The 13,454-nt window shown below is 39.7% G+C and overlaps 1 protein-coding gene across 1 annotated transcript in view; it reads right to left on the reverse strand.

The window, feature by feature from the left end:
* SLC35G2 (solute carrier family 35 member G2) overlaps positions 1-13,454 on the reverse strand; it is a 38,770-nt gene that overhangs the window by 8,942 nt on the left and 16,374 nt on the right. The window lies entirely within an intron of this gene.

Genomic DNA, 13,454 nt, shown 5'->3' on the forward strand with positions numbered 1-13,454 from the left:
CTTAAACCAGTCACACTTAGGAAGTGAGGGATTTACCATGAAGAAGTAAATGTCTGCCCTTCTTAGAAGATGTGATAATATTCACATTGCGTGTTAAGTAGTAAATTATCAAAATGAAATGTCTATAAACAAATCATGAAACTGAACACTTTTATGAAGATGTAAATGGCGGGCTGCAAGAAAAGTTAATTGTATAAGATTTCAAATACTCAGATTATAAAAGAACCAACATAAGCAAATTCAACTAAAGGAGGGGAAAAGAAAAGACATACAACCTAGGAGTCTCCTACGGTAAACCAACTGAATCTCTTGTTGTTGTGTCTAGTCACTAAGTCCCATTCAACTCTTTCAAACCCCACAGACTGCAGCACACCAGGCTTTCCTGTCCTTCACGACCTCCTAGAGTTTGCTCAAACTCAAGTCCCTTGAGTCTGTGATGCCATACAACCATCTCATCCTCTGTTGCCCCCTTCTCCTTTCCTAAATCTTTCCCAGCATCAGGGTCTTTTCCATTGAGTTGACTCTTCACATCAAGTGGCCAAAGTATTGGAGTTTCAGCTTCAGCATCAGTATTTCCAATGAATATTCAGGACTGATTCCTTTAGGATTGACTGGTTAGTTCTCCTTGCTGTCCAAGGGACTCTCAAGAGCCTTCTGCAGCACCACAATTTGAAGGCATCAATTCACTGGCACTCAGCCTTCTTTATGGTCCAATTCTCACATCCATACATGACTACTGGAAAAACCATAACTTTGACTATACAGATCTTTGTTAGAAAAGTAATATCTGCTTTTTAAGACACTCTCTAGGTTTGCATAATTTTTCTTCCAGGAATCAAGATCTTTTAATTTTATGGCTTATAGTCATGTAGAAATTTTCTTGGAGCCCAAGAAAAAAAAATCTGCCACTGTTTACACTTTTTCCCTATCTATTTGCCATGAAGTGATAGGTCTGGAAGCCATGATCTTTGTTTTTTAAATGTTGAATATTAAGCCAGCTTTTTCACTCTCCTCTTTCAGTTTCATCAAGAGGATCTTTAGTTCCTTTCCGCTTTCTGCTGTTAGGGCGGTATCATCTGCATATCTGAGGTTATTGATATTTCTCCCAGCAATCTTGATTCCACCTTGTGATTCATCCAGCCTGGCATTTAGCATGATGTACTCTACATTTAAGTTAAATAAGCAGAGTGACAATATATGGCCTTGATGTACTCCTTTCCCAATTTTGAACCAGTCCATTATTCCATGTCCGGTTCTGATTGTTGCTACCTGCATACAGGTTTCTCCTCAGGAGGTAGGTAAGGTAGCCTGGTATTTCCTTCTCTTTAAGAATTTTCCACAGTTTATTGTGATCCACACAGTCAAAGGCTTTAGTGTTGTCAATGAAGCAGAAGTAGATGTTTTTCTGGAAGTCCCTTGCTTTTCCTATGATCCAACAGATGCTGGCATTTTGATGTCTAGTTCCTCTACCTTCTTTAAATCCAGCTTGTAAACCTAGAAGTTCTCAGTTCGTGTACTGTTGCAGCCTATCTTGAAGGATTTTGAACATTATTTGCTAGCATGCAAAATGGGCACACTGAATCTCTATAAAAATATAGAAAGAAATTTCAAAGAACCTGGACAGAATCATTCTAACTCAAATATATTACTTAGGACAGATCCCTGGGCCAGGAAGATCTCCTGGAGGAGGAAATGGCATCCCATTCCAGTGTTCTTTGTGTTTTCTTTCAAACTTTAAACTTTTTATTTTGTATTGGGGTATAACTGATTAACACTTGTGGCAGTTTCAGGTGAACAGTGAAGGGACTCAGCCATACATATATAGGTATCCATTCTCTCCCAAACCCCCATCCCATCCAAGCTGACACATAACATTGGGTAGAGCTCCATGTTCCTTGTTGGTTATCTATTTTGAATATAGCAGTGTATATGTGACCTTCCCAAACTCCCTAACTATCCCTTCCCCACTGGCAACCATAAGTTTGTTTTCTAAGTCTGTGAGTCTTTCTGTTTTGTAAGCAAGTTCATTTGTATCATTTATTTTTAGATTCCACATACAAGGAATGTCATACAATATTTCTCCTTCTTTATCTGACTTATTTCACTCAGTATGACACTCTCTAGGTCCATCCATGTTGCTGCAAATGGCATTATTTCATTCTTTTTAATGGCTGAGGAATATTCCATTGTACATATGTACCACATTTGCTGTATCCATTCCTCTGTCGATGGACATTTAGTTTGCTTCCATGACTTGGCTATTGTAAACAGTGCTGTCATGAATATTGGGGTCCTTGTATCCTTTCAGATCATGCTTTTCTCTGGATATATGCTCAGGAGTAGGATCGCAAGGTCATATGGTAGCTCTATTTCTAGTTTTTTAAAGTAACCTCCATCCTGTTCTCCGTAATGGCTGTATTAATTTACATTCTCAACAACAGTGTAAGAGGGTTCCTTTCTCTCCACACCCTCTCCAGCATTTGTTTGTGAATTTTTAAATGATAGACATTCTGACTGATGTGAGGTGTCTCACTGTAGTTTTGATTTACATTTCTCTAATAACTAGCAGTGTTGAACATCTTTTCATATGACTGTTGGTCATCTGTATATTCTCTTTGGAGAAATGTCTGTTTGGATCTTCTGCCCATTTTTTGAGTGGATTGCTTGTTTTGATGATGTTAAGCATCATTTAAGTGTTTGTAAATTTTGGAGACTAACCCCTTATCGGTCACATTATTTGCAAATATTTTCTCCCAATCTGTGGGTTGTATTCTCATCTTGTTTATTGTTTTCCTTTGCTGTGCAAAAGTTGCTGAGCTTAAGTAGGTCTCATTTGTTTATTTTTGTTCCTATCTCCATTATTCTGGGAGATGGATCAAAAAAGATGTTGCTGTGATTTGTCAGAGTTCTGCCTATGTTTTCCTCTAGAAGTTTTATAGTGCTGGTCTCACATTTAGCTATTTAATCCATATTGAGCTAATTTTTGTGTCACCCCAATATTCTTGCCTGAAATGTCCCATAGACAGAGCAGCCTAGCATGCTACAGTCCCTAGGGTCACAAAGAATCAGACACGACTAAGCAACTGAGCAGTGAGTACTGACTATATATAATGGCTGAAACTGCAATTAAAATATTAATAGCACTCATATTGCATCAGATTATTGCCTGACAAACAACAGTGCATCTACATCAATCTGAGAAAAGCATAAAATAAGGCATGTTATCAATTTCTCCTTTGTAGCACTTAGATTAAAGCATACTTGCAATAGCTATCAGAAAGAGACTAAGAAGACAAGATCTTGATTTAGCCAGAGAACATGACAACTTTTTCAGCTCTAATGGAAACAATCAGAATTAGCATAAAAGCAAGAATGGGAAAACATAGGAAAAAGAAAGGCACAACTGATGACTCTAAAATCCAGTGAAAACAAGGAAATATGGAACAAGTCAATAATAATACTGTCAGTAGATAGCCATGTTGATATTTACATTTGTACAGACAGGGTGCTAAACACTAAACATGGGTCAACTCAGCTTTGAGAGAAAATGAAATCTTAGGAGATTGTGGAGTGGGACAGCATTGGGGAAAGGTGGAAAACACCCCCCCCCCCCCGCAAAATGGAGAAAACTAATGGCCCACCTAACTGTGAACAGAAAGAACTTAAAGGTGCTCACTTTAGAAAAACTAAGTTGGCACATATTGTTGAACACCCTCTATGTGAAGGGCACCAGGTAGTCCATGTGGAGCAGGTCAGTAGCTTCTATTGTTGAAGAGAATTTGTCCCAGAGTTCTGTCTGGAACTTTGTCGCATGTCACCCCAAGTTAGTCTCTCCTCTCTGCTCTCCTGTCACCCTTTCCTCTTCCCAATCTACTCACTCTTTCCCCATCTTACCTTCTCAGCTTTACTCCTGCCACCCACAGATACAACCTGGTCTGACGTTCTAGCCCAGAAGTAACTACCACTTGTTCATGCAAATGGTTTCAGGAAAAAAATTATTTTATTGCCTAAAAGGACAAGCCATTATCACTGTCAGAGTCACATTCCGCTTCCATAACAGAATAAACTATTTTCATTTTCCTGAAATCATAAGTTCTCTGACAGGGTACAGGAGTGAGGATGACAAAATATCTATGCAGAAAGTTGGATAAAAGCCTCAGTCACGTGAGCACCCCTGACATTAGAGCCCCACCCTAAAAACTAGCCTCTTACCATCCAGACCAAAATGTATACATATCACTACTCTGGGTCTTTTTCCTGTTCTATCTGGTACTTAGACCCTGCCTCCTTTTGCCATTTTATTCTCTTTGTGTATGACATTGTTCAGTTTTAAAAAGCAGTGGATCCTCAGTATGTCTTTGCGGAAAGAGGGACAACCTAAGTGCCCCAACAGATGAATGGATAAAGAAAATACAGTATATCCATACAGTTGAATATTACTTGTCCAAAAAAGGAATGAAGTTTCAATACATGCTACATCATGGATGAACCTTGAAGACACTTGGCTAACTGAAATAAGCCATACCCAAAAGGACAACTACTGCATAATTCCACTTATATGTGGTATTTAGAATAGGCACATTCATAAACAGAAGAAAATCAATTTGAGACTCCTGGGGGGTGGGGGAAGAGGGAATGGCAGCTATGGCTACAAGGTTTCTGTTTTGGGTAATCAAAAAATTTTGGAAATAGATAGTGGTGGTGGTTGTACAATATTGCGAATGTAATTAATGTCATTGAGTTGAACATTTTAAAAGTGTTAAAATGGTAGATTTTGCTTTATTTCTGTTTTAACCCAATTTTTTTAAATAGGAGAAAAAAGAAAAGAGAGGTGTGTGTGTTGGGGGGTGTTGTGATTCCTCCAGTTGGGGGATAAAGGAAGGCAATGATAGGCATTGATATTTTTAAAAACCTCCTCAGTGATCCTAATGTATAATTTTCTTGTGCAAGAACCACTCAACCAAATTATCTAGGGACCCTTCTGGCTTTAAGATTTAATGAATCGATGGCTACTGCATGATTGAGGAAGATAAAGATGGAGATTTTTTTTTTAAAGTGGTCATTGAAGCCAGATTTTCTGACTTGAGTCTAAGTTATAGAACTTATTAAATATGCGACCTTGGGTACTTACTTAACCTCTTCTGAAATTTCAAGAAGATTCTACTCATAGGGTAGAATAAAAATATTAAATCACTTAATAATACAAAACACCTAGAATATGGCACCTAGCAATTGCTCAATAAATTTAGTTCTTTTTCCACATGATTCCATCCGCCTGGAATGACATGGTCCTCCCCCTTTCTGCTCTTGTCTACCTGCAGAGCTCACATTTGTGCTTCAGTGGTTTGCTCAAGTGTTACTTCCTTCTTTGCAAAGTCTTAACTGGTCTCTCCAATCTTTGTGCACCGTTATCTCTGGCACATACTGGCATGAAGCAAATGTCTGTTGGATGGATTTCAAAACCGAGAAGTGGAAGACATGGAAAAGAATGAGGAATGATGTTGACTACTGACATCTCTATAGGATCTTATAGACCCACTTCCGCTCTCTTACATCACTGTTCAATCAATGGTAGGTAACTGAAGACCTACAGTTTCCCATGATCATTCAAACTAAAGACTGTTCAGAAGAATTCTCCCTGTCTTCCGCCTTTACCCTCTTTACTAGTCAGAGTTCTCCAGAGAAACAAAATTAATATGATGTGTATATACACAGTTATAAGAAAAGAATAATTTTAAGGAATTGGCTTATCCAATTATGCAGCCTGGCAAATCTAAAATCTTCAGAATACCCCAGCAGGCTGCAGATCCAGGAAACAGTTGCAGTTTAAGTCCAAAAGAGTCTGCTGGCAGAATTCCCTTCTCCTCAGGAGCTGTCAGGTTTTTTCTATTAAGGCCTTCAGCTGATTGGCTGAGGCCCACCCTTATTATGGAGAGCAATCTGCTTTACTCAAATCCACCGATTTAAATGTAACTCTTATCAAAAAGGAGAAGGCAATGGCAACCCACTCCAGTACTCTTGCCTGGAATATCCCATGGACGGAGGTGCCTGGTAGGCTACAGTCCCTGGAGTTGCGAAGAGTCTGACGTGACTGAAGTGACTTAGCAGCAGCAGCAGCAGCTGCTTATCAAAAAGCACCCTTGCAGAAACATCAGCATCATCTTTTTTTTAAATTAATTTGTTTTAATTGGAAGCTAATTACTTTATAATATTGTAGTGGTTTTTGCCATACATTGACATGAATCAACCATGGGTGTACATGTGTTCCCCATCCTGAAGCCCCCTCTCACCTCCCTCCCCATCCTCAGGGTCATTGCAGTGCACCAGCCCTGAGTGCCCTGTCTCATGCATCGAACCTGGACTGGCAATCTATTTCACATATGGTAATATGTATGTTTCAATGCTTTCTTTCAAATCATCCCACCCTCGTCTTCTCTCACGGAGTCCAAAAGTCTTTTCTTTATCTCTATGTCTCTTTTGCTGTCTCGCATATAGGGTCATTATTACCATCTTTCTAAATTCCATATATATGCATTAATATACTGAATGGGTGTTTTTCTTTCTGACTTACTTCACTCTGTATAATACACTCCAGTTTCATCGACCTCATTAGAACTGATTCAAATGCATTCTTTTTAATAGCTGAGTAATATTTCATGTGTGTATGTACCACAGCTTTCTTATCCATTCATCTGCCAATGGACATCTAGGTTGCGTCCATGTCCTAGCTATTGTAAACAGTATCACCATCATCTTTGACCAGCCAAGTTGACACATAAAATTAACTATCACTGTCTCAACCATTGTTTGTCCTTTATATGCACAAAAGTTCTGGCTTTTGCAAACTGCAGGAAATTCTCTGAATATGTCATGCTCTCTCATGATTCTCGATTTTTATATATGCTGTTCCTTCTTATGGATTACTCTTTTCCTACTTTTCCACCTGGTAAATTCCTGCTTATTTTTTAAGGCTCATCTCTGGAGATCTTCCCTAGGCCCACTTCCCACCCCCAGTCTGAGTTAGATGCCCACCAAAGTGCTTCAATCATAGAATGTATTGAATGCATTGAATTATAACTGTATTTTTGTCTTTCTCTTCTGCTAGACCTGTGAGGGTTTTTAACCCCCCAGGTATTAAAATTAGATATTACTGATTTTTATGTTTGCAGCACCTAGCTCAGTGCTTGGCATGAGATAGGTGTTTAGTAACTGTTTGTTGAATGAATGAATGCGTGAATGAATGGACTATTTTTAATGAAGCAAATTTTGTTAAGTAGAAAATATAAGTAACACGTGTGCATGCATGTTAAGTTGCTTCAGTTGTGTCCATCTCTTTGTGACCCTATGGACTGTAGCCCGCCAGGCTCCTCTGTCCATGGGATTCTCCAGGCAAGAATACTGGAGTGGGTTGCCGTGCCCTCCTCCAGAGGATCTTCTCAACCCAGGGTCAAACCCATATATCCTATGGTTCCTGACTTGCAGGTAGATTATTTACCACTGGGCCACCAGGGAAGCCCATAAGTAACATAAACAAATGGATATTAATGGCAAGTAACTCAAATAAGGGGCCTTATCATTAAAGTACTTTAAAGTCCTTAATAACACTTCGAGAATAATAAAACATCAAGGTGAGAAGTTTGCCTATTAAGAGAATGTGTGTATTTAGCTTCTCTGCCTCTATTTCTGCTGCTAGGTCTCCCATATTTTCTTTAATATTAAATTCTCCAGGCATAACTAGAGCTGTCCCTTAAATAATGTGTATCTACTTTTCTTAATTAAACCATTATTAACCAGTTAGGAAGGATGTAGAGATACATATCTTTTAGCACCACCAGATTGAACTTCAGTTGCTATCTCCCTGCTTTCCAGAACATGTCTCACAGTTTGGCCCAGTCAAGTAAATCCCACCAACGAGACCACAGGAGTTCCTTAACAGAGTTCCCTGGACTTGCTCAGGACAAGCTTCGCTTAGAAGCTGTTCACCACCATCAGATCTTTAAGAAAAAAAAACACCACATTTTGTTTATTCCTATTTCAAAAGCAACATATTTATTGTAGAAAATGAGAAATGTGAGGAAGCAAAGAAAATGAAAACAACTCATAATCCTACCACCCAGAGATAACTACTGACCCTCCCAGACTTTTTTCTATTTATGAACATTTTTTCCCCAATGTAATGCAATATAAATACTCACTCATACATATCCAACTCTTTGTGGCCCAATGGACTGTAGCCCTCCAGGTTCCTGTGTCCATAGGATTTCCCAGGCAAAAATACTGGAGCAAGCTGCCATTTCCTACTCCAGGAGATCTTCCCGACCCAGGGATCAAACCCCAGCCTCCTGCATCTCCTGTCGCCTGCATTCATAGGTGAGTTTTTTACCACTGGGCTTCCCTTGTGGCTTTGCTGGTAAAGAATCCGCCTGCAATGCAGGAAATCTGGATTCGATCCCTGGGTTGAGAAGATCCCCTGGCGAAGAGAAAAGCTACCCACTCCAGTATTCTGGCCTGGAAAATTCCATGGACAGTCCATGGGGTCACAAAGAGTTGGACACGACTGAGCAACTTTTGCTCACTTCACTTTCACTTTCCCACTAATGCCACCTGGGAACAAAAGTGGTATCAAACACTATATCCTATTTTATAACTTCCCCCTTACTTATCAATACATTGTAAACATTTTTCTGTGTCATTAAATATAATTTTTAACGGCCAGTTACTATGTACCCAATATTGGGTTCTGAACACAATAGGTCAGTCATTAACTTCAGCTTTATGACAGCTGAAAGGCAAATGAGATGACCAACTGCTGCTGATCTTTTATGCAGGGATAGATCTATAACCATCCCAGGAAAAGGCACAGATAACAATGTTGAAGTTTTCTCGCTGAGTATAAATGAGGAAACAGTTTTTGATGGCCAGGGGAAGACTGTGAAAGAATAAATAGGAGATAAGTCAAGAGGATTCATGTTTCTCTCTTTGTTCCCTGTACAAATGTCATCTATGGAGAGAAACTGACTGAGACAAGTAGTGAAATAAAGTGTCTTCATTCATTTTTTGTGTTTATTTAGGATCAATACACTGTTTGGTTTTGAAAAACTTTGAGGTAACCATCCAATTAGAGTTAAAGGAAAAATGAAACCACAGGAAACATCAAGCACAGACACTTCCAAGCATCTGGGAAGTACTCTTTTGGATTGCTTGGTCCTGAATACAGTTCTAGGTTCTCTAATTATAAGGATATGTTTATTTAGCCTCTATTCTGTGGCAGGCATATACTAAGAACTTTACCATTTAAAGGTCAAGTAAGTTCTGTGAAGTAGGTTATAATCTCTATTCTGTACATAAGGAAATAGGTTCTGAGAGATTGGATAATTTGCCAGTTAGTGGGTGACAAAACTAGTTAATGCTAGAGACAAGATTCATATCAAGGTCTGCCTTCCAAAGCCCTTTCCTCTATGTTACTCTATTAAGTAACCATTCATGGTAGGCAGAGTAATGCCCCCCACCTCATCCTAACTGCCAAAACACTACCTTATATGACAAAGGGGAATTAAGGTTGCCAATGGAGTTAAAGTTGTTAATCAATTGACCTTAAAATAGGGAGACCATCCTGGATTATCTAATCGGGCCCATTGTAATCACAAGTGTCCTTAAAAGTGGAAGACAGAGACAGAGAAGATGTGTCAACAGAGGCAAAGTCAGAGTGATGCAATGTGAGGACTCAGCCTGCTGTTGCTAACACTGGAGATAGAAGGCAATCATGAACCAAGAGATATAGGCAGCCTCCAGAAGCTAGAAAAGGCAAGGAAGTGAATCCTTCCCTAGAACATCCAGAAAGGGATATACCCTGCCAACACCTGGGTTAAGCCCAGTGACACCTGAACTGGACCTCTGACTCACAGAACTGCCAGATAATAAATTCATGTTGTTTTAAGCCACCGAGTTTGTGGTACTTTGTTACAGCAGCAAACAGGAAACTCATACACCATCATTTTGTGGATACCTAAAAATCAGATTTGTATTCTTAGAAGACCCACACACTTAGTTGTTGTTGTTCAGTTGCTACTTCCTGCATGTAAATCCATGATTTTCCCCAGAAAATAATTCTTAAGATCTAGAAAAGTGTTGGATGAGACTACAAAGTTCTGGGTCAAGTGACATGGACAAGATTATTTTAACCTGAGATAGAAAAATATCTACTATCTATTTACTCCTATGGCTTGCTTACTCCCGTGATCCTGTTTGAGACATCTGTTTTTAAGAACCTCATGGATCATCTAGGGAAAAAAGTGAATTATGAAACACCTCTCAAGGGCTGAGTAAACTACCTTGTTGGATGTAGTCATTAAATACTGAGTCAGAACTTTGGCTGGATACCACAGATAGGACTTTGGAGTAATAAACAGTGCTGGACAACAGGTCTACCAATTCTCGAGGCAGAAGATCTGAACCTGAATTCTACTTCTATTACTTTCTACCTGTGCATTTATAGTGTAATCTTTCTAAACATCCATTTTTTTCATCAAGATGGGCTGATATTACCAGCTTGGAAAGGTTTTTAATAAGGACTTAATAAAAAGATAGATCTAAAGCATCTAGAACAAGGAATTCCCTGGTGGTGCAGTGGATAGGAATCTGCCTGCCAATGCAGGGACATGAGTTCAATCCCTGGTGCAGGAAGATTCCACATGCCACAGAGCAACTGAGCCTATGCACCACAATTACTGAGCCTGTGCTCTAGAGCCAGTAAGCCACAAATACTGAGCCTACATGCTGCAACTGGTGAAGCCCATTTGCATAGAGCCTGTGCTCTGGTGACAAGAGAAGCCACCACAGTGAGAAGCCCATGCACTGCAACTAGAGAAAGCTGGCACACAGCAACAAAGACCTTTCACAACCAGAAACAAACAAATAAAATTTTTTTAAGCATCTAGAACAATACCTGGCACATAGCAGCCAATAACTATTAGCTTACTTCCTTCATGTTACTGAAATGTTGCAAAGGGTTTGTTTTTTTTTTTACCAGCAGAGAGGAAATGCTTGTTTTCCTCTATGATCTGTTTTTATTGCAAGAAGGCTTACATATAGTTTATAAATTTCTAGATTAGGAACTTTTTTAAAAGGATGTAAACATTCATTCTAGGAAATGTGCCTGGAGGCCCATATTGAAATCTGCTCCTCCATCCCTTCCAATGATTTCAGAGGCTTCTGATCCCTTGTGTTGTATCTCTTACTGATTCAAAGAGCTAGAGTGATTTTTGTTATCTGTAACTACACCCTGCCAGATACACAGATGCACTGTGTATTACACCATGTGATATGTAAAACTGAATCCTGTCAATCAAGGAACCTCTTCCGCTTATTCTGCTTTTAACAACATAGATGCCAGCAAAGCATTAATGTTTTAGAATTTATGGAAGACTATTCACTCATACATAATGCCAATCTAATGAACCAAAGGCTGAAGATAATGCTGGTGATCCCTTCCAATAATCTTAAATTGCCATTAACTCTTTACTTGGTGAGAGGGTGGTGAACAACAATAATTCATGGTAGACAATTACCTAACATTTTGTTCCTCATGTAGTTATTTTTTGGGGGAAATGGCCTACAATTTATCAAGAAAGCTAGAACAGATTTTTGAAAGAATCAACCAGGATTGGTATGGAGTAATAATAACATAAGATTTTCATAAAGATAGGTAGACAGCACTTTGAGCTCCTACTGCAGAAATACATGTTAATTGTGGTAAATAAGAATTTAGGACTGCTAATTAGGACAGAATCCAAAAAATTCCTTCAATTCATCTTCCACTGTTGTTAGAAACCTTTGAAATTTAATGTGGACTACTTAATAATTCTCTGTAAATGCAGTTATCAAAGTGAGTTTCTTACAGCTTCCTTACACATTCTGTCTACTCTGTCAACCACTTCACAAATCTTCTTGTAGGCCCAGCTAGCAAATTTCAGGCAAGTATTAAAAGTTACTCAATCCTCTGATGTTTTAAAAAGAGCTATTTCTGAGAGGACTCAGAGACACAGAGAAGTCAGAAGTTATCACAGTATGACTCCATCTCCTCCCACATCCATGCTAGGCAGGACTTGTCAGTACATCTCAAGTTTTCTGGGTTGTGCACAGCCCAGTGTAGCTCCTTTAATCTGCCATGTCCACTTTGTCAACAGATCCAGGCACTATTTAAAGGGAACTTGCCAAGTCACAATCTCCTTTGTAGCCTGTAAGTTCCATGAAAGCAAGAGAGTTCTCATCCATATTTGTATTCATAGCACACAAAACACATTGAACAAATGCAGATTGAACAAAAATACTCAGTTCTGAACTACCTTCTGTAGCTGCTCCTTGAGCTCTGTCCCAGTCTGCTATCAGTTTTCACAGGCTCTGATGTTCAGTCTCCCATTTCTCTCCTGGTTTCACCTTTGAGATTGTCCTCGCACTGTTATCTTTGCCACTTGGCTAGAGTTCTGACTTTCTGTGTTAGAAATATTGGTTCCAGATCCCTGAGGAACCCTTCTCCTGGTGCCCAAAAGGTTGGGGACCACTGGTCTCAGTGATCTAAGAAGTACTGCGCTCTGCTGGGCTATGAGAAAGCTAGAGCAAGGCCCGAGGATGTTGCTGGGCTGTGTCAGTCTGGGTTATAGAGAGGAGACAATTACAGCTAAAGGGCTTGGAGATAAGGTGAGGTGGGGAGAGAGATCTAGCAGGGTGGATATGAGAGCAGGAGAGGTAGGAAGGAGAAGTGGAGAGATGCACCAAACAGGAAGCCTAGCACTCGTTTGACCTGGAGATTCAGCTAACAGTTCTAGGGCAGAAAGTTAGGAAAGAGACAGCTAGGGGCTGTCAGCTGTGAGGAGCTGCCAGGAGTCAACTCTGGGAGGGGAAAAGACTGAGAAAAAAGAAATAATTAAATGTAGAGGTGCAAAATGTGGGAAAGAGAAAGGGGTGAAAGAGGGGAGGTAAGGATGAGAGCTATCAGTCTGGTTGTGTGTGCTAAGTCGCTTCAGTCATGTCCGACTCTTTGTGACCCCCATGGACTATAGCCCGCCAGGCTCTTCTGTGAATGGGATTTCCCAAGTAAGGATACTGGAGTGGGCTCCCATTTCCTCCTCCAGATCAGTCTGGTTAGAGCTGGGCTGAACATTCTATTTTGCCCATCAGCTTGGAAATTCTGGGCATTCAGTTGCTGTGTAGGCAAAATTGAAGTGAGAAGCCTGTCTCTTCTGTACTGAAATGACTTGGGTAGATTCTAATGAACTGTGTATATCAGGAAAGGGAAAGGTTAACTGAGATTAACCTGAAAAACAGCCTCATGTGGCAGTTTTCAAACAAGCAGGTTGACTTGGCTTGTGTGAAGGTGATGATGCCTGATCTGGAAAAGAGCAATATATGTTGTACCGTTTTAAAATCCATTCTGGCACACTGTGATGAATGTGTCA

This window comes from Capra hircus, chromosome 1 (assembly GCF_001704415.2).
Source record: "Capra hircus breed San Clemente chromosome 1, ASM170441v1, whole genome shotgun sequence".
In the NCBI taxonomy this organism is placed as follows: domain Eukaryota; kingdom Metazoa; phylum Chordata; class Mammalia; order Artiodactyla; family Bovidae; genus Capra; species Capra hircus.